The sequence below is a fragment of the Ammospiza nelsoni genome, chromosome 4 (genome assembly GCF_027579445.1).
Source record: "Ammospiza nelsoni isolate bAmmNel1 chromosome 4, bAmmNel1.pri, whole genome shotgun sequence".
In the NCBI taxonomy this organism is placed as follows: domain Eukaryota; kingdom Metazoa; phylum Chordata; class Aves; order Passeriformes; family Passerellidae; genus Ammospiza; species Ammospiza nelsoni.
In genome coordinates, this window is record NC_080636.1 from 4783770 (window position 1) to 4804638 (window position 20869).

General features: G+C 46.6%; 1 protein-coding gene across 7 annotated transcripts in view; it reads right to left on the reverse strand.

Annotated features, from left to right (window-relative positions):
• SMOX (spermine oxidase) overlaps positions 1-20536 on the reverse strand; it is a 51703-nt gene extending 31167 nt beyond the window's left edge. The window contains exons 1-5 of one of the 7 annotated variants that reach the window (XM_059469957.1): positions 19969-20110; positions 12950-13005; positions 11698-11825; positions 11429-11586; positions 10978-11208 (exon numbers count right to left, since the gene is read on the reverse strand). The gene's annotated coding sequence lies outside the window, so the exon portion shown is untranslated. Of the gene's footprint in view, positions 1-10977; positions 11209-11428; positions 11587-11697; positions 12070-12949; positions 13006-17240; positions 17412-19968; positions 20145-20343 lie in introns of those variants that run through there. The other 6 variants (XM_059469960.1, XM_059469956.1, XM_059469959.1 and 3 more) reach the window with 6 other exon arrangements.
• Positions 20537-20869: the final 333 nt, after the last annotated feature.

Genomic DNA, 20869 nt, shown 5'->3' on the forward strand with positions numbered 1-20869 from the left:
CCTGTTATTTCAAGATGCTCTTTCCAAGCTCTCCATGCTGCAAACATGTCAAACTGGAAGATATCTCTTTTTCCCTTCTCCCTCCTTTTTAACCCAATAGGCTGCACACCAAACTCACAATCCTTTTCAAAACCACCACTTACACCCTTTCAGGAGTGCTATTAATTGATCCCAAGTCCTCCACATCAGTCAGACATGGGATGACACCAGATGTTCCAAGCTGCCTTTGTGCAATCACCAGCCTGAGCCAGCTGCGTCTGCAGCTCCACGGGAGCTTTACTGCACTGGAAGCACAGAAATGAACACAGTTCTCCTTGAACACAGTGTTTTTCAATACTTGGAACAAAATACACATGCAAAACCCCTGTTTGTCCTATCAGTGAGACACCATCCTATCACCTCTTCCTGCCTGAGCAGAGCAAAGAGCCTTGCAGATGCTGCAGGTGAGGCTGAGTGAGCAACCCTGCCTGGTCTCAAGGAGGGTTTGAGGGGAACATCTCCATCATCTCTGCAGCACCCTCTCTGCTGCATCCCACACCATTTATCCTCCATGCCTCATCTCTGCCCACCAGCCCTCAGGATGGAAAGATGACCAGGCTCATCCTTGTCAGCATGGTGGGACAAGGGACACAGACTCCCAAAAACAAGCCAGCACTCCTGTGCCAGCAAGCAGCTTGGGTCCTGCCTTGTATTTCCACAGGCAGAATCTGAAATGAAGTGGTTTGATTTCCAGAGAGCTGCTGGAATTTATAGGGGTGGTTGTGAGACAAAAACAAGTTGGAACTGAAGATAAATGCTACCATCCACCACAATTTATCCCTGTAAAAGCCCAAGCCATCCAGCATGGCTCAAGGCACTGAAAATACTGATCTTACATCAGCATCACCAGCTCCATTTACAAATTACTGACCCAGCCCAGAGACTGACACACAGGGAGCTCAGGCTGGATCAGACATCAAGGAAGGAAAGGCATTAATGACACACCACGTGTACTCTTGGACAGCAGCGTGCCAAAATGCTTCCCGTGTTTCCCACACACCAAACCTGCAGCTTGCTCCCAAACCTCCTCAGCACTGTTTTTTTGAAGACTTTCAGGCTGGTTCTGTGCTCTTCTTCCTCTGGACACATCCCAAAGGAGACAGGGAAACACAGTATTAACCTTTGCCTGTCCAAACTTAGGTCTTCTTTACTCTGAGAAGTTGACCTTACCACGCCTTAACTTCATTTACCCCCTCACTTGCAGGAATTTCCCTTCCCCTCATCTCAGGAGAGACAGGGAAGAGGCAATATTAAATTGTCTCCTCTTTCCAAGCTGGGAAGAAGCTGTGCTTCTTCAGAGCACACAAAACAAACTCTGTGAACTGCTCCAAAAGTTATGAAAGAGAAGAAGCCCAAAGCTGGTGGATATTAAAGCTGAGGCCATCACACCTTATGCAGAACGCAGGCTGCCACCAGAGCACCACACTGTGGTCCTGCACTGGTGGCCCAGAAAGTGAAGCAGAAATGTTTGAGTTCTTCAACAACAACAAAAACAAATTGTTCTGAGAAATGGTATTTTTTTGCAAGTATGGTCCAGGACATCCATCCCCTTTGCCTCCTTCCACAACACCATCATCCAGGAAAAATGCAGAAGGGAGGAAGAGAATAAACCACAGCACTCAGAGAACCACTCAGGCTGAAAAAGACCCTTAACCATGACATTTGACATTTTATAATTAACTCTCAATCAACAAAGATAGTGGAACAAGTTCCAGAATAAGATTTCCTGCTGCTTTGGAGGCACCAGGCACCTCTTTTGCCACTTGATTTTCCAGCAACACAGCGGTCCCAGAAACACTCACCCCAATAACTTCCAAAATCACCAACTGGGAAAATCTCTGCACTTTTCAAGGTCTGACAGAGATTAATACAAAACCAAACCAAACCAAAAAAAAGGACACTGGATGGTGCTTTTGATCAGGAAACCACTGCACATTTTTACCACTGTGATCCAACTTGTTTTAATGCCTGCAAATATCCCTTGAGTCAAATGAACTTGTTCAAAGCTGATTCACACCAAGGCTACTTTTTAAATTGGGTAGTTGTTGACAAGTAGAATATATTTAACAAGCCCCAAGCGTCTTGGCATGCAGTATAAAGACTTCCTATTATGAGCTGGGGTTTTTTTTCTTTTTTAAAGGGAACATATGGGCAGAGCAGGTTGTCTGCCACGGGGCACTTCCTTACAGTGCTTGGCACTGCCAGAACTGCACGGATATCCAAAAAAATAAACCAAGGAACGTCACACCAAGAGCACAAGGAATGAATCACACCATTTAAAATTCGCTGATAAAATGCACCATTATGTGTTTTTCAAATCCTCCTCGTCTGAGGAAAAAGAACTGAAAATAATTGTGTTCCTCTGTCTGAAGGGTACTGTGAGAACGCGGCAGGGTCTGCCAGCTCCCAGGGGCTGGGATGGGAGCTGCTCCCAGGAACACACCTTGGTGAGTGGGGCAGCATCTTGATTTACAGTGTGGGGTTAAAATGGAGGACTAGAGGATTCTCTCCACCATCACAAACCCCCTCTGGAGGCAGCCATCATCCCCAAGTGATTCCCAGAGAAATGGGCTGAGAATGTAGTCTGGGCTACAGAGCTCCTCCTGTCCCTGCACCCAGCATGAGAAAAACTGCAACGCTGTGGTTCGTGTGCCTGAGGCTACAGTATTACACAGCTGAAAGGAGTTCCACTGCAGGGACAAAAAGAACAGCTCTGGCTTGTTCCTTGGGCAACACAGGAGCAAATCCAGCATGGGCACTACTCTGCAAAGCCCCTGCAGACTGAACAAGCACGTGCTGCAGCTGGCACATCAGCATCCCCTTGTTTGGAAGGCTGCAGATAGGTAGAAGATGCATTCCACGTACACAGAATGCATCCCACAATATCCACCCATCACAGAGGCCACAACACTCCCCTGCTGTCAGGAGAAGCTGAAGAACAGGGGACACCAGTTGTACTCAACCTGCTGCAGTGAACAGGATATTCCCATCTCAACCCTGGTGACAGAAATTGTGATCTAGCCAAGAATTCCAAATTGCCTTTGGTCTCCAAATCCTACTGAGCACCAGGGATCTAGCAACAGCTGGCCACAATCTAAACCAGACCATGAAGGTGCAGTTTGGCTCTGTCAGCCTGATGAGACAAAGGGCTGATAGCTCAGGAACAACTCAGAGCTGTTGAACGAAACAGGACAAGCAACAACCAGCCCCAAACTGTCCTGTCTTTTCCCGTGTCTTTGCAAGCTTGCCAGGCTCTGCTGGACCCTTAGTGGGAATTGTTCCCTATTTCCAGCTCTGCCAACCCCTATTTCCAGCTCCTCAATCACACTGAGCATTGGGAGGTATTGCCACTCCTACACTCCTGGCAGAAGCCAAGTTTGGTGTTTCAGGACTGTAAAAGGAAGGAAAGACAGACAGTAAACTACAGGGAGAAAAAAAGGTTATAAGCTAAAAACACTGGCATAATTAATAGAACAATGCTGCAAACAAGTTTCCTGCAAAAGTCACATTCCAGCTTCCAAAACAAGCTGTACCCTATCCCGTCTGCACAACCTTGAGATCTTATCTCTTCCACCCTCCTTCTTTCTCCAATTGTTTGGAAATCTTAATTCATAAAACGAGCCTTAATTAAATAGGAAATATGCCTGTGTTTGCACAACTCAGAACACAATCATGTCTCAGTCAAATAAACACTGGTGTCCATATTACACTTGGGAATTTGCTGTGGTTTGGGGTTTTAAATTCATTGCAGCAAGCTTGGGAGCAAAATTTCAACAGGAATCTTTTCTTCTCCTCCCATCCTCTGTACCAGGAGAGTGAGACAGGGAACAAATCCCCATGCAGAGAGGCTCAGTATGGGTTCCAGCTCTATGTGTACATGAGGATCATTTCAGGACACACCATATGAGACACGATAGCCAAAAGCAATTATTCTTCCTCACCACTTCTCAGAACCCAGACCTACCAAACTGCCCTGAAATAGCAGCACAGCTCTCGAAATAGCATTATTTCTTCTCTGTTTGAAAGCAACACCCACACTGAATCTTTGATTTTAAGCCATCCCCAAGCAGTTACCACATCTTTACCATTCAAGCCACAGGGAAAATCATTAAATCCAACAGCAACACTATGTGAAGAGAAACCAGAATTAAAAAAAGCCAACCACCACATGGATTTACTCCCACAGTAACTGGATCAACTTCAGCCTGGAACAGACTAGACGTGACTCCAGGAAAAATAAGTCTCTCCAGGTGCAGCTGTATCAAAGAGACTTTCCCTGGGCTCGTGCTTTGCTGCAGCATTAAACAAACCACATGTTCCAGCTCTGAGGCAGCAGACACGTACCCAGGGCTGGCCTCAGCACGCTGCGATTCACGCAGCCTTCTCCATCCTGCTGTCTGCACACACATACCCCAGAGCAGCACAGAGCACAGGGAAGGGGAATTCAGGTTGGGGAGCAAGTCCTTAGATCCTGAAGGCTGGGTTATGGCTGGCAGAGTGGCTGGCTGGTCCCAAAAAGCTTCCCTTGAAGAAGATGGGAATTTTCCCCATGGGTTTGAGTACGACAATAAGAAATATTTCAGTATTAGAGACTGTGTACACTCATCCCAGAGCAGCACAGAGCCCAAGGCAGGGGAATTCAGGTTGGGAAGCAAGTCCTTAGATCCTGAAGGCTGGGTTATGGCTGGCAGAGTGACTGTCTGGTCCCAAAAAGCTTCCCTTGAGGAATATGGGATTGTTCCCCATGGGTTTGAGTACGACGATAAGAAATACTTGAGTACAAAAGGAAAGAGAGTCTCCTCACTACAAACTGTGTGCACTCACCCCAGAGCAGCACAGAGCCCAAGGCAGGGGAATTCAGGTTGGGAATTAAGTTCTTATATCCTAAGGCTTGGTTATGGCTGGCAGAGTGACTGTCTGGTCCCAAAAAGCTTCCCTTGGAGAAGATGGGAATTTATCCCCTTGGGTTTTAGTACAACGATAAGAAACATTTCAGTACAAAAGTAGAAAGCAAAAAGAGTCTCCTCACTACATCCTCACTACAGACTGTCTGCACTCAGGTCACCCAGAGATATCCAAAGGAAATCAGTATTGCCATGGAAAATCTTTTATACAGAACCACATCCCTGCTGTAAAGCGACAGGAACAATTCTCCCCGCTGAGTGATTTTCCTCCTGAGTGCAGAATGGAGCAGAGAGCAGAAACAGCTCATGAATCATGGAATCACAGAATAATTGGGGCTGCAAGGGATCTTTAAAGGTCAAACAACACCAAAGACAAGAAACAGAAGGGTGGGTGAGGAAAGAGATGAAAACACAACAATGACACCTTCACCTTTGCTCCCATCTTGTTGCAAACTTCAAAACAAAGCCCGAGGATGAAATTTTGTCTGGAGATTCCAACAGAAAACCTCCTCCAGTCGACTTCTTGTGCTTTGAGGTTTTAAGTGCCTTGCAGGTAAAGTGGAGCCTGGAGTGCTGTGGGATGCTCTCCAGTGATGGATTACCACTGCTGCAAGGTGCCTTTCATTTCTCCCCACACACCTGCACTCCAAATGTTTCTTTTCTGTGACAATCAAGACATTTTACCAAAACAAAGGGAAGTTTACTTTAGTATTGATCCTCTGCATAAATTGTGCCTCAAACAGCTTCACAGAACTGAGATGATATGTTTCTCAGAAAGAGAGTAATTAACTACCACAGGCTGAGGAAAGAAAAAAAAGATGTGTTTTAGATCTAAGACATTTTTCACAGAAGATCTGTCATATGGTAAACAGTATAAACTGTGAATTGGGACACTTGTGATTTATCTCTGCTTCCACAGCCTTCCCATGTGACAGCAGTAAAAGAGTGACAATCCTTCCTATAACTTGCTCAAAATAAAGCACAATTCCAACGTGTTTAGGTGGGAGCTCATTTTATTCAGCACACCACGCTGAATCCTTTCAGTACCTCAGCTCCACCGAATGTAAAACAGCACAAGCACCTGGCTGTGCCAGAAAAGCACTTCCACTAATGCCCTCTGAATGAAAAGGCATCAGTGTGAGGTATTAAATCCCCACCAGGACAGAGCTATGTGCAAGTCAGATGAGATAACAAGCCAGTAAATTTCAAATCACCACTTGCATCCATCCCATAACTGCATGCTGAAATCCCTCCAGCTAGGCTGGCGTGTTGGCAGGAAAAAAATTGTCATTTCTAAATTTAGCAGACACCTCAATCATTGTGTAATGCTTCAAAAGCAATGGAGATGTAAAGTGGAATTTGTAGGACACCATTTAAACTAAAATGAGAGCTCCACTCACTGAGCAAAGGCTTTTCTTAATACCCTTCCTGTTTGGACAATTTGATCCACTCCTTTTTTTTCCTCTACAACCACAAAGGTCTGTCCTGCAGTGAATGGATAGGCTTTTTTCTGGGATAACTTCCAGGTTAAAGAGAAAGGATTTACACTTGAATGAAACATAGGCACTGTATTTGGAAAATTTGTTTTGAAAACTTGGGAAGGAAGCAAAGCCTCCTTCATTTAAAAAGGGACTCAATTAACATTCTCCAACAAGTCTTCCTATCGAAAGGACAGTTTTGCAGGGGAACATGTGATCTGAAACTCGTTCTCCTTGCTCACAATGTTCCTTTCTGAAATACAGGGCACTGCTTTGGAGAGACACGAGCATCTTTGCACAGCTTTCCAAAGGAGCTGCCTGTCACAGGCCAGGCCTTGACTCCAGACATCAGATCTTCTGTGACTTAAGCTCAGGAAACTTAAAATAGTGCTTAACTACTCTAATGAAGACCGAGAGTGACACAATCCTCCTGTGGCTCCCTCTACAAGGACAGCTCATCCATGCTCAGCCACAAGGGTGAGATGAATCCACGGTGTCACAAATCTCACCTCCTCACTGTCCTGATAAAACACATTTTTAAAACTTTCTGCAAAGAGCACACTAGAGACCAACCAAGCAGGTGTTCTGCTTTTGATTCCTGCCTGTCTGGGTGTGGTTTGATCTTCAGCAGGCAGGGGCCAGACAAGACCACCCTAAGGGTTATCTTGGGTTTGAAAAACAATCCTGCGAGTGCTGGGCATGTCTAGAAATTGCCCATGCAGGAGGAAGAAAACAACCCATGCCATTATTTTTTTTTCAGATAAAGAGAGGGAAAAAATGCTACTGACAGTTTAAAATGCACTTTTATTTCTAAATTCCCTTATCAACTGCATATGACAGAGCCTTCTTCACTCTTTAATAAGTACAGGTTGAAGTCAAGCCCGACTCGAAGTTGATGACAGATTGAGTCCACATCAATACCCAGCAGATTTGGATGGGAGATAAAGGCAATATTGGTGTGTATAGCTACAGAAAACATGCTATCAACACATCCAACACTTTGGGGAGACCATCTGTAGCAGCCCACTCTCCTTCATTTCTCCTGGATGCCTCCAATTGCAGCAGAAGGGAAGAGTTACCTGCAGCCACCCCCCAGCAGTGCCTCAGAGGGGCTACGTAAGCAAAACAAGGACACAAGCTCTCTCCAGAGCCTCTTCCAGGAATTTGGCTGCTGAGATGTGAGCTACCCTTTGGAAAAAAATACTGGTTTTCCCTGCTGATCATGCTTTTAGTGCAGGCACTAGATCAGGTGTGGACAACCATAGAAAATCTTCTGTATTCAATGACTATTCTTTAGTTCCTCCATCTGGGAGTTTGTCTACACCAACACAGACCAAATACCCCACGGTGCCTTCCCTTCATCCAAAATAAAAGCAATTTAGAGTTCTGTTTTTAAATAACATCTTCCATGGGAAAATCAGCAGGCTTTAAATTCACAGTGCAGTGGAACAGTGTCCTCACACTTAACCCTTAGTACCAAGCACCCCACAAGTGCCTCACTCTTCACCCTTCTGGTCACAAACACAGATGTCAGGACAGAGCAGCAGAGAATCCTCTGTGTACATCCCATTCAAACCAACCACGAGGTGCTCTGCACAGCTGGGGGATGAGCTGCTCAGTGATAAACACACTTAATGGAGTTTACATTTGCTTAAGACACTTACAGATTAAGAGGTTGGCTCGTGTCTGTCCTGCCTGGCTACAGGCAGATGCTGGACAGCACAAGGTGAAGATACTTTTCCTATGAGGTTAAGCAAGAAATGAATGAAAAGCTGTAGGCATCTCACATAGAATATAGGGCCAAAATTTGGGTTCAATTTGGAGTTTCTGTGAAAACACTCTACCAGTCCTAAGGGAATCCAGAAAAAAAAATGGAGAGGACACAGTTCACACAGTCACTTTCCCATTACCTTGAGCTAAAGATCCCCTTGGCAGATGCATTTTTGCACCCAGAAATGTCCCTTGCAGATCCCTTCTCCTGAGAATAGAACAGGTGGTGACAACTCATGAAATGAGCTCATACCCACATCTACAAGAATCTGACATAGGTTTCATTGCACCTTTGGAAAGAGGCAACCCACTCCAAGAGTTTAAAACTGGGTAACTGCAGTGACTGTATTTTTTCAGGAAAGAAAGGGAAGAGGATTTAATATTCAAACAGCTTCTCCTCTCCATGTACAGAACTGTGGAAGCTTTCTGATCCTGTCCACTGTGTATCTGCATGTGCTGGAAACAAGCTTTAGTACCAGGAATGTGCTGCAACGTCCAGTATCTCACAAACACACAGGATGCTTCTCTTTGTCCTATCATATTTGATTTAAAAACAAGAATTAAGTTATACCACACATTTTATTAAAAAGAAATTAGAAAGGGATTCAACTACTAGCAAAACTGTGCTATTGGAGGTGAAGTTGCCTGGCCAACATGGGTGAAGTCTGAAAGTGCTGTAACACTGCTCTGGGACTCCAGCACTGATGTCAATGCTGCAGACACACAGAGCTCTGCCTCAGAAAGTTACTGGGACTGAAGTGATGGGGACACGGCCCCATATTTACACCTCTGCCCCTCTGTGCACCTTCTTGTGTCCATTTGTCACCGAGCCCATCTTCCCCTCCCTGCTCCAGAGCAGATTAAGCTTAATATACTTATGCAGTTGTGAAGTGTCCTGCCTATTATCCAATTAGGAAGCTAACGAGATCTGAGTAACAGCACGTAGGCACTGATAGCTGCTGCCTGATAGCAGCACAGATTAGACACGTTCTTTATGTTCCCAGCCCTTGCAGAAAAAGGCTTGGGATTCGTTCAAAGGCTGCTCCGAAGGCTGGGTTCAGGTAATTGTTTAATTTTGTTTGGGATCCATAAACACATCACATTTGTTTCCTCTTGATCTCCTGGAGCTGTCATGGCACAACTGTCCCGTTACAGAACTCCTGATCAATCTGGTGTGACTTGTTCAGTTGAATTGTCAGCGTGGACAGGGGCAGGTCTCATCACCTCTGTGGTTCCTTCTAGCATCAGAAATCTAGGGAGCAATAAAGGATCTGTGCATCACCAGGAAAAAATGTACAGGACTGATAAGGAGATACAGAAATGCAATCTATATTAGCTCTGATGCTGTTCCACATGACATTCCCATAAGATGCACCTAAGAAAACATTAATTAGATGTAATCAGCACAAAATGGCAGCATGACAACATCTTTCTCAGAGCACAATTATCAAGGGTTTGTTATCTAATTGGGAGGGCACTGGAAAGTGGGTCCAGCCAGGCATAAGAGCTGTGTAATATTTTCATTACCAGTTGGGATGACAGACTGGAATGTACGGCCATAAACCCAAGAGATGATTCAGCTGGGAGGATTTGCAAGCACCAAGGTGTATAGATTTCAATTTCTAAATTACCTTCATGCACTGATCCAATATCAACATCAGGTAATTAAGAAAGAGAAGCCCCTACAAATACAAAAACAGGGAGCAACTCTATTCAGAAAGACTTAAGAAAAGGCTCTAAGAGGGTCAAAGCAAAATGGTGACACTCAACAATGTTCCACAGGTGCATGAAGGCAAAGCACAAGGGATGAGGCATGGAAAGCACTCAGCTATGCCTTGCAAAGTCCTGCCCTGAGCTGCTCACTCACTGATGCTTTTGGGAACAGCAGACCTGAGAGAACCTTGAGGAGAACAACAAAATTAAAAAACACCAGGTGTGAGATTTAGCTGGATCCATTTAAACCAGAGATGTTCCTAAGAACAGACTAGTGCAGCCAAGCAAGCAGGACACAGCCTGAGGGGAGACCTCTCCTTCCAAATACAGCAGGAAAACTCAGAGTTTGGTTCCCTTGACTTGAACCCTCTGGCTTTAATCTCTGTTATAAAACAAGATAACAGCCATCAATGTGGTGGAAAGAACAAGAGTCCAGGGCTTATCAACATAGAAAAACAGGGAGATACCAACTATATGGGTGAAACACACAGCTTTAACCTGACAGATAGGGATAAATGGGATATGGGGTAGAAATTCTTCCCTGTGAGGGTGGGGAGGCCCTGGCAGAGAGTGTCCAGAGCAGCTGTGGCTGCCCCTGGATCCCTGGAAGTGTCCAAGGCCAGGCTGGACAGGGCTTGGAGCCACCTGGTATAATGGAAGTTGTGGGACTGGATGGCAATGGGTGGGACTGGATGATCTTTATGGTCCCTTCCAACCCAAACCATTCTGTGATTCCATGACTCTGTGGTTCAAATTTTCTTGCATCACTGAGCTGGAAAGGCAGCAGCCCACAGACTGGAACACCTGATGTGAGAAAGGAATGAAGGAACAGGGTTGTTGAACTTGGAGAAGAAATGGTGTTTAGTGGGGGATCCAGTTACTGTCTTTACTTAACTGAGGTTTACTGAGCAGATGGAGCCAGAGTGGATGGCAGAAACCAAAGGACAAGGAGCAATGGGAATTATTGACAGGAAGGGAAATACTGATCAGACAGGAGGAAAAGATTCCTCACCATGAGGGCACAAAACATCAACCTGCCACTCTTGACTAAAAAAAGTTCACAGGAAACCTACCTTTGATCCTGGCCCTGTCTGGAGCAGGAGGTCAGATGAGAGAGCTTCAAATCCCCTGTGCCACTTCACTTACTCTTCAGCTCTAAGAAATCTTTATCAAGGAACACTGGAAAAGGGATCTTGCCCAAGAGTCTACATCACTTTACACCTCTTCAGTGCTAGCAAGTACTTCCAACTCTAAAGCTGTCAATAAAATGCTTTCCACATGACTAAAGATCCCAGTGTCTGCAACTGACAGAGGAAAAAAGGTAAGGAATGAAACACCAGAGTTTTCACTGAAATTGGAAAGAGAACAAGAGAAACTGGGGACTCACAAGTTATCATACAAAGTTATTACACAAGTTATCATACAAAAACTCTGCAAGAACACTGAGGAATTCAAAGATACACACAGATAGCTCAAAAAAAAAAACAAAAAAAAAACCCAAAAAGCCAGACTGCTCCTCCCTACCTGCTCTTCCCACAGCAATAAACACAAGTCGATGCCAAAAGATGTTTCAGACCTGTCCAGACCAGCCTTCATTTTGGTGAGAGCTTCTTCAGTTGTCTCAGGACAAAGGCCTTCTGTGTGCAGACAAACCTCTCACACACACATCCTACTCTCTCCCACTGAAAGGTATGATAGAGGTGTTAATAGATCCAGAGAAAATTCCTGGAACAATACACACTGGCAGCTTTTGGGGGTTTTACCCCCCAAAAAAATAAAGTGAAGGAGTTTACCTTAGCAAACAATGCTTCTAGTGCTGGCTGATCTGTTTTCTGTCATGTTTTATATTTGAGTGCTACCTCTCAGAATAATCTTCCCATCCACTTTTTACCAGCTTTAGAAATGCATGAATAGCTGAGTCCTTCAGGGGAACAAAGGGACAGCAGGTACAAAATCAGATGCACAGAGTGCAATCACGGCAAGGAGGGAGAAGGGAAGGTCGCTCCTGAGCTGCAGCTGGCAGGTCAGAGCAGGAAAGCACAATGGCTGAGCTGTAATCGAGTTAATCATGGGGAAAGCCTTGGTCAGGGCAGCTGGCAAGGACTTCCTTCACCTTAGAACAGCCAGGAATTATTCTGGAACAGTCAGAGATCCAGAACACATCCCTGTGGAAAAGCAAGAAAAGCAAGTGCTCTGTTCTTATAGTTGGCAAAAAGACAAAGCCATAAAAAACCTTCATGACAAAACACTTCACCAGTGCTTTGTCCAAAACTAAAATGCATTAATCACACCCCAAAAGTCTACTTGAGAGTGACACAATGGTGTTTGCTGGCTCAGTACATGCAGGTATCAGACACAGCTCTCCAGGGAAGCTTTGACACTGCAGCTCAAGGGAGACACAGCCCAGAGATTCCCAAAGGCAGCTCCAAGGACTGAACAGCTCGCTCTGTACAGTAACAAAAGGGCAAGAGGGCAGCAATTCTCAACTGCTGCACAGAAATCAAAGTCAGAAACCAGGAAAGTCTTGGTAATGGCAAGAACAATGACGGGCTGTCTAGGATCACCCAGGGACGATGAGGAAAATCCATCACTGGAGGCTTTTAACAATTGCTTTGGACAAACATCTGCTGGGAAAGTTTGGATAGATCTGACCCAGCCTTGGGGCAGGAGGTCAGATTAGACAACTTAAGGTCCCTTCCTGCCCTGCAGCTCTTTGCTTGTAACAGAAATGTCACAAGAGAACACGTCAGCAGCAGCCCCAAATCACACAACTCCTCCTACTATTTCCATCATATATTGGAGACACACTGTAAGAGCCCATGTGCAGATGCTGCCTGTTCCCACATGGTGCCTTCTCCCTCCATTCCCGGAGGAGCCATACAGGGAGAACACAAAGAGCTGGACTGACAGAACAGGCACAGGAAGAGGGGCTCCCCAGCACAGCCCTCCCAACAACACAGTCCCTCTCACATCCCACAGCACGGGGACAGTCATCAACAAGATCCCATCCCCACTGTCCCTCCCATTTGTCCCTTCCCATCTCACCCTGCAGTCTGAGCAGTTCTCTCTTTCTTCTCTTTAGACTCTTCTTCTGTTCCTCCCTGGAACATTTTCATGTGTAAGATCTTTAGGACTGGATCCCTGCCCACCAGAGCCCTGGATCCCACCCCAAGGGAATCAGGGAACAAAAAGATTAATGACCTGGTGCTTCACTCCAAAGCCCAGGGCCACACTCAGCCCTTTGTCTCAAAGGCCAAACAGAGACACCAGATGCCACTGTGATACTGTGACAATGGTGTGAGCTGCCCACGACTAAAAAGGACATTTAATTTAGTCTGCTGGGAGGACTTTATGCTCCTGCAAGCATTAATGAATGGCACGAAGCATCCCACGGGGTCAGAGCATGCAAGCAGCAGAGTAAAAACTGAAGTACCAATCTTTGTCTCAGAGTTAAAGCTCGACCTATCAAAGCAGTTTTAACAATTTTTGCTTCCTTGTGTGCTCCCCCACAATCCTCTTGGCTCATTCTTGAAAATCCAAACTTACAAACTTTGTCTATGGAACATCAAGGGAGGAAGGTGACAGAAGTGGTCCCAAAGAGAAATATTCATATATTTGAGAGTTTTTATGAGCACATCCCAGCTAGAACCACACACGTGTGTGTGTTTGTCAGTACACCCTGGCACATCTGAGGGCACAGTTATGCAATCCCAGAAAGCTAGATCCCAGTTTGCACTGTCCTTAAAGGACAGTCCTGACTGTATGTGTAGTGCTGACAGCATCAGTCACGGGACAGGCCAGGGATTGGATCCAACTAAAAAATAACCCCATAAAATAACAATCTTCTGCCAGGGTGTGTGGGCTCCCTGACCAAGATCTCACACCCACAGTCAAATAGAACATGCACAGGAATAGGATGATTCCTTTTCCTAGAAGTAGAATCTTAGATCTGTGTAAGTGACCCGTCAGCCTGTGCTGTCAGCTGGAAAATAGTTATGCAAGAGAGGAAACAAGCAGTGGGAGACAGGACAGCTCAGAGAAAACATCTCAGGGCAGCTCCACTCCTAAAGCCAGGCTCTTGCAAAACAACCCTGGTGCCAGCCTGCCAGGCTTTCCCAAAGGCTCTGGGAGCTTCAGGAGTTCAACCAAAGGATTACCAGGCACATCTTCCTGGCAGAGTCCGCTGGGATCACAATGGTGACTGATTTCAAAAGAGAAAATCCTGTTAGAAGAAGACTGGAGATCAAAGCAGGAGGTTACATCTATATCCTGGAACATGCATCCCATGGGACAGGAGAATTTTTAATTCAGTTTCAGACTAAATACTCATTCAATAGAAACAGGTGAGCATGCTTGAACACTGCACCTGTGCAACCTCTTTGGGAGAAAATCCATTCCTCACCTGCCCTGAAAAATTGATTTAACTGAACCAACACTTATAAAGAAAAGAAACTCCTCCTTTCCTATGCAATTCCCAGTTTAGGGATAGGCTGGGACTATCTGCCTCACCTAGCACAAAGCATTTTCTGCCTACATCAGCTCCAAGGGAGCTTCAGTAAGTACTTCACAACACAAATGATCCAAAGCCAACATGCTTTTTCTTCCTCCTTCTCAAAATGTGCCCACATCACCATATCCTGTCCAATGTTTCAGTCATTCCTAGCATGCCAGCAACCTACATTATTTCTCTAGATTGAGCCACTCAGCTCAATCTAGAGAACACACTTGGGAAAATCTGGCATTATCAAGAATAATGAATGGTGAAGAAATGAATAACTAAGTATCTATTCTTCAACAGTTATCTACATCCATTTAGTTTTCTACATCATCAGCCAGGAAAACAAATATTTTCTTTATTTTTTAAAAGGTAGTTCCTGCCTTTGAACTCAGCAAGTACAGATGCACACACTAAAAGTGGAATTAAATGAACTTTTCAAGCCATTATTAAGGCTTTGCAGCCCTTGAAAGACCTATTGGATAAAAGAAATGAAAGTTACCAAACAAAAAATTCCCTACAAGCTGAAATTGCCTGGGTTTACGTCAGTTCAGCTTTTTAGGGCCCTCCACAGCTGAGATTTCCTCATTCCTTTTCTGGCACTGATCTGTTCTGTGGCCCCCAGTGCACCCTCCATCCTTCTACTCCAGGAAGTGAGGGAAACGTGGTCTCACAGCACCATGTGGAAAACTGCCCCAAAGAGGGAATATCCAACAACAGCCCTGTGTAAACCACTGCTCTGGGGCTGCAAAATCTGCCTCCCTCAGACCCAGCAAGCTGCCAGCCACCACCACTTAGAATGAGAGAGCACCAACAATAAGTGCCTTGTTTAACTGAGACTTTAAAGCAGGGCCTGGTAGCAGAGAACTACCCGAGAATAGCTCAGGGATCAAACTCCAGCAGGAAAAGCAGGGAGGGGCTTTTTCACCCCTCTTGCATTACATTCCTGCTGCTGAGCTCATCACCTCCAGAGCAACCCAGGCCTCTCTCAGAGCCAAACCATTCCTGCTGCATCCTTACAATTTCCCTTCCATCCCATCCTTGCAACCTCACAGCCCTGGCCCCAACATGTCACAAAATAAAAACTTCAAGTCACCATGAAAAATAACACCAAAACTGCACTTAAAACCAAGGGCATGATTAAAAGTCACCAAACACCACCACATTCACTGCATTTAAAGATTTCCAGAGGAAAAGGTCACTGGAATATGGAGCACATCTCCCAGAGCAAACGTCCTTGTCACGCTGCTGCCGGGTTCAGACAGAAATACATTGTTATAAAACCCTGTGTGCTGTGTTATCCACGGCTCAGGGCTGCTGAATCAATCACAGAATGGTCTGGGTTGGAAGAGAAATCAAAAATCATCCAGTCCCACCCCATGCCATGGGCAGGAACACCTTCCACTAGCCCAGGTTGCTCCAAGCCCTGTCCAACCTGGCCTTGGACACTTTCAGGGATGGGGCAACTACAGCTTCTGTGCCAGGGCTTCATCACTGTCTGATTAAAGAATTCCTTCCTACTATCTAATCTAAAAGTCCCCTCCGTCAGTGGGAAGCCATTCCCTCTTGTCCTGTCATTCCAGGCTCTTATCCAGAATCCCTCTCCAGCTCTTTAGGCATTGGAAGGTGGTCAAAGGCATCCCCAGAGCTTTCTCTTCATGTGGACAGCTCTGCAGCCCTGCACTGTTCCTCCAGCCTGCAACCCTATCCCAGGGCCCCTCAAGGGCATTGCTTCTCATGGAAACACAAAAACAGGACCTCAAACTGAGCTTCCTCCAAAGCCACTCTCCACACACCACCTCCACCACACCTCCTCAGGTGCCACCACACTCATGGTGGTAACTGGAGACACCACAAAGATTTATTTTCCAAGTGGTTCATATTCCCACCCACGGTATTTCTGGAATCTTTCGTTAACACAAGAAGACACCACTGAAATTTTAGATTATAGAAAGGGAAAAAAATAGGAAAGCTTTTCAATCAATTTCCACAGTGAGTTCTATAAACTCAAGATTTATTACAGTGCACACACCCATGTGCCCTCAACACTGAGCAAGGAATGCCCAGACACAGCAAAGGCAATGCAGCAACAGAGCCAATGAAAATGGGACACAAAATCAAGGTAGCTGAAAATGTTCATGTTCCTTCAACAGGAAGACAACAAAGATGACTGTAACACAGTCTGGAAACACAATAAAGGTGGCTTTGAACTGTCACTTGTAAAACTATTTGTGTCTCAGAATTCCATAATTTGATGAACTGGTTGCTTTTGGGGTTTTTTATGGTTATGCTTTTATTCCCTATTCTCATGGTGGGTTACCATCTCTCTCTCACTTTACTGCTGTGCTTAGATCAGTTTTTGCATGCAAGCAGAGCAGGACAGATCCCCCAGCCACATCTTAAAGCCAGAGGTTTAGACTCGCCAGAGAAAGAAGAGTTCAAATCCATTCTTCACCCCACATCAATTCCAAGAGGAGATCTTTACAGCCCTTTTATTCATTATTTACCACTCTAACACAATGTTTTAGCTCACCAACAGAACTAAAAAAAAATCAGTTACTTAATTTCCATAGACTTGACTTCATTAACTTCTGGAGAGGACTAATGTTTGTGGCCAGTGGGAAAGGGTATTTCTACATTTTTCCATTTTCTGGTCTGTTAATTACAATTACTGAGAGAAGGAGACAGCGGTGAGATTTGTGAAACACAGCAGGCTGCATTTTTAATACTTTTGAAAAAAACCAAGAGAAAATAATATCTCTCTCTTTTGTATAACCCAATCATACAAAGTAATTCCACATACTTCAGAAGACAGCATCACAATTTTCCTTAGACACTCACTTGGGCCAGCAGGAATTTAGTTGGAGAACCTCAGATTTGATTAGAAGGGATTATTCTTCAGTGAGATGGCAGGAACAGAAAACATTAAATGACGGAAGTGGGGTTGAGAGGCAGGCAGACAGACTCCTGAGGCTGGTAATGAGATGCAGGAATACTCCTCCAAGCTTCTGAGGCAGAGATGGGCAGGGGTCCGACAGCTTTTGAGGATGGATGAGTGAGAAAAACCCAAATTACACTACTTGGCTAAGGTGGAGGTCAGTAAAAGCACCATCACACCTCTTGGATGCTGTAGGGAGCCCAGAAATCATGACTGCTGTTTGCAATGAATGTCAACAATTTGACAGAGTTCTCCAAACTCTACCTCAACCCCTGCAGTGCCACCAAGTCAACTGAGATTCCTCCACCCCAGAAAAGCACTGAGTTTCAGAGACACCACAGCTCATTTGTGACACTTTGGTGGGAGTGACACAACAGGGAGAAAGCTCAAACCAGAGAGGGACAACCACGAGTGCCAGCAGCAGGGCTGAGGACACAGGAGCCCAGGACACGTGCAGAGTGTTTGTGGTGCTCCAGCCACACGCTCCAGCGTTTCAGGGCAGCCTGGCACAAAGAAGAACAGCTCCAGAGCTGCTGTTCCACAGAGCCAAAGGATGCAGAGGAATAAATGACCACAAAACCCAGCATTTTTAGCATTTAAAGACCTCTACACCCCATTCCACACACAGCTTAGCCAAAATACCAGATGCATGCTGCTCCAAACCCAAAGAAGTCCAGGTAAATGTTTGATCAGCCACACAGGCATTTGGATCCAAGCACTGAGTCAGACCCAAGCCTGATGGATTTTTTGCCAGCTCAGTAGTCATCCAAACAGGCTCCCTAGTCTGGCTACCCACTCCACAACAGTGGCATGAGGGAAAGGCAGTGCTGGTTTTTTTTTAGAGGCAAAGCCAGCTGAAACCACAGAGCTTGCTACTCCCTAAAAACCACGGTACATCTGTTCCACAGCAGAGCCACAAAAGATTAGTAAGTGCTGGCCTAACAATCTGGAAAGGGAAAAGGAGCTAGGAGAGCAAAATGTTATCACTAAGTCAATAAAACAACATCTGTAAAGGACTGAGAACATAACAGCATTCTTGCACAACACACAGAAATGCTCCTGGGCTGATTTCTTGGTCTCCACGAAACCTGTCTGGTAACTCTGGGAACAGAACTGCCTCGTACAGGCTACGGGAAAAGTGGATCAACAGGGTGAGCTAAGGACAGGGCTCGACTTTGTTTGTGCAGGATCACAGAGTGGACGTGTGTTAGGCGATATATATGGTTTCACTTTTATGTGAAGCTCGTGTTTACATCTAATATATCAGGCAATTACAGTTGGTCCCAGAACTAGGTTTGAGACAGCGTGTCTATAATCTACAGAAAGCACTTTGTGGGATGAGCAGAGCAAGGATGCAGCAGAGTAGCTCTGTGTATGGGGTTGAGAATGTAAATAAAAGCTTTGTTTTGAGTTTCGGTAACTGACAACTGGCTTTGTGCATTTCACTACCCGGCATTTGTAACTAATCCCTCATCTACCACACTGATCTCAAAGACGCATAAATTGATGGATTCGACTGAAAACGGCGGTGCGAGCCGCCAAGCCCCCGGTATTGTAACAGCTTTGTGTAAACATGAAAACAGCAGAAACACAAACAAGCCGGGAGCGAGCCTTCGCCGCTCGTCACTCGCATCCCCAGCACGGTGACTTCCCCACCGAACCTCTGCTCTCGGTGTCATGGCCGGGAACGCCGAGGCGGGGAACGCGGAGGCACGCGAGGACTCGTGTCACATGCGGGAGATTCACCGACATCAACACACGGCAGGGGGAGAAAATAAACACCCAAACCAGCTCAAAATCCCAACACAACCGTGCGTGTTCTGCCCTTAGCGACAGAGCGATCCCTTCTGGCACGGTCCCCGTAAAAAGCGGCAGGGATGGCACCTGCTCTGCACCTGGGCTGGGGCGTCGAGGGGAGGAATGAGGGTCAGCAAATTCCTGGGGTGATTTGGGGTGTGTGGGATGGGGCACAGCGAACGTCCCATGGAGTAGTTTGGGGGGGGGGGTGAAATTGTGGGATGGGGCACAGGGAACGGCCTCTCAAGGCGGTGTGTGGGACGGGGGGCACAGGCTGGTTCCTCCGGGGTCATGTGTGGGACGGGGCACCGGGCTGAACCCTCAGGGGACTGCTTGGGATGGAGCACCGGGCTGAACCCTCAGGGTGGTGTCTGGGATAGGGCACAGGCTGGTTCCTCCGGGGTCGTGTGCGGGACGGGGCACAGGGCTGAAAACTGAGGGTGGTGTTTGGGATGGGGCACAGGGCTGAACCCTCTGGGTGATGTCAATACCTCCCCCATGTGTGGGACGGGGCACCGGGCTGAACCCTCAGGGTGCTCTTCGGGACGGGGCACCGGGAACGGCCCCTGGGGCAGGTGTGCGGGACGGGGCACCGGGAACAGCCCCTAGAGCGGCTCGGCGAGGAGGGCGTGTGGGACGGGTCCCGGCTCTGTGCCCCCAGACAAAGCCCCCCGCCCTCTCCCCGCCGCTGCCCGGGCGCTCCGTGCGGGGACGGAGCCGGGCAGCCCCGCCGAGGCGGCACCGGCCCTCCCGCCGCAGGTGCGGGCTGAGGGAGCCGAGGGGACCCAGCCAGGGGACGCTCCGAGGGGACCGGGGCCCTCGCCCGCCGCGTACCTCTCTGTGCGGTGCCGGAGGGGACTGTCGGGGTCGGGGCGCCCGCCCGGCTCTCGCCTCGCTGCCTCCCGCGGCTGAGCGGCTCCCGGCGCGGCTGAGCGGCAACTGCGGGCACTGCGGGCCGAGAACCAGCGCCGGCCTGTTTTCCAGCCGCCTCCCCCGCGGCCCGCCCCGGCTCCGCCTCGAGCATCCCCCGCCTCCTCCTCCTCCTCTTTCCCCTTCTCCGCCTCCTGCGCCGCCTCCTGCGCCGCCTCCTCCGACCCGCTCCTGATCTTGAGCGACTTGAACGTGAAACTCTAAAGATATCAGCGCTTGCTTAGTGAAGCAATCGTGTTAAAGCTAATTTTCTTCCTAATCGAGATGGGTCTTTTTCACCTTTTGCGATTGCTGCTGTACTTCAAGGCTGCTTTGATACCCCCGCTCCGGGGCGTTCACCAAACTACAAAGCGGACTCAGTGTGGAAAATAGCTTCATTCCTGCACGAATTTTTTCCTATTCCTGTCCAGACAATGAAATTAATCTCATCGGAGTCCACCTCACAATTAAAGCCCAGCTGTGGTCCAGAAAAACACAGCCCTCCAAAGTCCTACCCGAACACCGTCACAATTTCTTATCTCTCACCATCTGGTTTCTGCCACTCACTGATACCAGTGTTCACGCAGTTGCACGGGGTAGTGTGATATACTGGAAAAAAAATAAAGTTATATAAAATCAAAAATAGGCGTAGCTTTAAACTTTTTTCAGCTTGAAGACCCCTAAAAGCTAGCAAAAGACCTTCTCATATATATATATATATATATTTATTTATTTATTTATATATAATATATATTTTTTCTATAAACACTATAATATATAGTGCATATGCAATGTTAACATGTTTATACATAATACATATATGCAC